The sequence below is a fragment of the Pteropus vampyrus genome, unplaced genomic scaffold, assembly GCF_000151845.1.
Source record: "Pteropus vampyrus isolate Shadow unplaced genomic scaffold, Pvam_2.0 Scaffold23, whole genome shotgun sequence".
NCBI classification, from domain to species: Eukaryota; Metazoa; Chordata; class Mammalia; order Chiroptera; family Pteropodidae; genus Pteropus; species Pteropus vampyrus.
In genome coordinates this window covers 9,198,468-9,201,620 of record NW_011888804.1, presented here as the reverse complement: position 1 = coordinate 9,201,620, position 3,153 = coordinate 9,198,468, and positions in this window count along the sequence as shown.

Below are 3,153 nucleotides of genomic sequence, written 5' to 3'. Positions count from 1 at the left end.
TTTTTTTTTTTTACTTTAAAGATTTTTTATTGTTATCTTGCTGCTGTTGTTCTGATGCCAAAAGAAAATATGCTTGTTGTAAAAACTTCAGACAGAAATAAATTAGAAGGTCAAAGTCTTTCATGGGCCCGCCCTTTACAGCTAGTGCTGATTTAAATGACACCTGCAACCTTGTTTTCATTTAGACTTTTCAAGGGAGGAACAAAAGGCAGCCTGGCCAGCTTGTGAGCCTGACCTTGAATGGTCAGTTTCTCTCCTTACTTTCTAGCCCCCATCCCTCAGTTACACACATAGCATTGATCCTGACATTATATATTATCCGTGTTGAAGGTGGCACAAATGACTCCGGTGGAGGGGAGGCCTATTAAAACTGCGCCAGGGACGGAGGCTATTCTCAGGCTTAAATCAGACGCTAGGTCTCCACTCAAGTGTGCGAACATTGAATGAACTTGAACCCTGCTGCTAAATGGTGAAATTAAGACACTAGATAAAATTCCTGGTCAGTCTGAGCCAAGGTTCAAAACTTGCTTTTATCACTCCCTGCATGCCCTTGGGCAAGTCATTTGCCTCCTTTCTTCAACTGTAGAATGGCGACAGTAGGGAGGGGACCACATTCCAGCTACACTGGCTTTCTGTTTCTTGAGCAAGCCAACCTCATTTCTACCCCAGGGCTTTTACAACTGCTGTGCCCTCTGCCTGGAAACTTCTTCCCCCTGCTTATCCTGTGATGCGCCTCCCCTTAAATTTCGATTTTCTCAGAGAGGCTTTCCTTAGCCACTCTCTCTAAAGGAGACTCTTTCTTCATAGCAAGTATCATATTTTTTTAGTAGCACAAATCATAATCTGTGTTGTTTCTTTTTAGTTTACTCTATTGTTCATCTCTCTCATTACAGTATAAATTCCATGAGGGACATTTAACTTGTCTTTTGTTGTTGTATCTTCGACACTTTACTTTCTTCCTGGAGCTTGAATAATACTCAACATTTTCTGAGTTCCTGCTATGTCTCAAGCACTCTTATAAGCATTTCATTCCATTCTCAATCAACTGTTTGGGGATAGTAGGTACCCTCAATAGCCTTTTTTGCCAGAGGAGAAAATCGAGGCATTGGAAGGGTAACATATGCCCAAGGACAGAAAGTGACTGGGAAAAGATTTGAAATCGAGTTAGCCGGGTTCCTACTACCACCTAAGTGTGAGTCACCAGTGGTGGCCATGAGGGTTATTCCAAAAGGGAAGAGCTCCTGCTTCCTCTGTGATAGGGTGGATCTAAGAAGCAGGTGTTTTGCGGGTCCCATTACAAAGGAATTCTCTTCCACTTATTCAAATGTCACCATTTACTGCTGGCACTAAGAACTCTAGATAGAAGGACTTAGTTCAAACAAAAGCTTAGCATTGACAATGGAAGTGAAAACAGCATCCAGATTAGAGAATGATTTGGCTTCCGCCCACCCTTAGTTGGCTGATAAGAGACCTCTAATGTCCTGGGAGACTACACCTCCTGGCCGGCCCTGAGTCCCTTCCACACCCATTCTCTTCACTCAAGACGAAATGAAGCAGAAGCTTATATATAAGAAAGTGCAGGAAAACTCAAGATTCGCCCCTGATTCCTCAGGCTGTGTCAGGCACCTCTTCACATTCCCATAGCGCCCTGGGCGCACCACTCTGCTATGCTGCTCTCCCGCTCTACTCTCAACCTCCCCTCATTCCCCCTACTGTGAAATCCCTAAGGGCAGAGACTGGCTTCATCCTGGCTGTGTTTCTTCCCCTTCTTGGCCTGTTTACTCCTCCTCACCTTTCTGGTCTCATCTTAAAGGTCACCTCTTCCAAGAAGACTTCCCTGGCAACCCCCATAATCTGTATAAAACTTTTCTCTGTGTAATAATTGCTTGTTTGCTTGTCTAGGTCACCTCATCTTCCATCCATGGGTTTCTATGCTTCAGTGTCTAGAAGTCACCTGGGAAGCTTGTAAAGGGAAGATTCTGGGGCTTCAACCTCAGAGAGTCTGATTCAGAGATCTGAAGTAGAGCCTGAGAATCCGCATTGTAACATTTCGCACCGTGAATCCGGTGCAGGAGGCATCATCAGAGGAACCATGCAATAAACGAGGCTGCTTGAAGGCAGGGAGCATGATCACCGTGAGACCTCATTAGCCAGTCTGTGCCTGGCACATAAGAGGTGTTCATACATGACCGTTGAATGAATGCTTGAATGAATGAATGCTTGCCAGCATTATAATACATTCTTCAAACACAGCAACTTGAGTTTGGCCCTGAAAGAACCACATGAAAGTCATGTGTTTACACTCTCCTGGAATAAAAGTGGGAGATCGTCAAAACCCTGGTATTCACAGGGCTCTGTTTGGAAACCAAGGACCCTACTTTTCGGCTGTGCGACCTGAGCAAGTTGATTGGTCCCTCTAAGCCTCAGCGTCTTCATTCACAAAATAGAGATGATAATAATGACTGCATTGTAGAGCTGCAATAAGATTAAATGAGGTAAAGCTCTGAGCATAGTGCCTGGTCCAGAGTCAATGTCCAAAAACTTCTGAATTCTATTTTTATCGTTATTAGCCTTACAATTATTAACTTCAGAGCTAGAAGGGACGTCGGATCCTTGAATTCGGGGAATCACTCAGGGCTCCATAGATTGATGACATTCTGCTGAGGAATCTACGGTAGGCCTTCAAAAGGGTAGTCTACAAACATCTGGAAATAGAGTTCAAAATTATGTATATCTGTCCATTTTCCTAAGGAGGAGAACCTTAGCTTTCAAGTACTTAAAGCTGGGGAAACTGAGTCCAGAGAGAGAAAGGGCCTTGCTCCAAGTTTCTCACTTCATTCATTTATTTGTTCATTCATTCCTCTTTTCTTCAACCAAGCACCACATATTTTCTGAGGTCCTACTGTGTACCAGGATCTAGAGATGAATCAGACAGTCACATCTTAGTCTCTGTTCCTTACCTCTTAATTCTGGCCCCAAGGCAGCCCCTCCTCAACTAGTTAGGACTTGTGCTTTTATTCTGATTTTTAGGCAACAAAATGCTGTGGGGGTAGTTAGCCACTTCATCAACTAAGACCAGGTTCTTGTGTCAGTTAAATGCCTTTCCAGTAGTAGTAGCTTTACCTTTATTTCCCTCTGAGCCTCAGTTTCCGA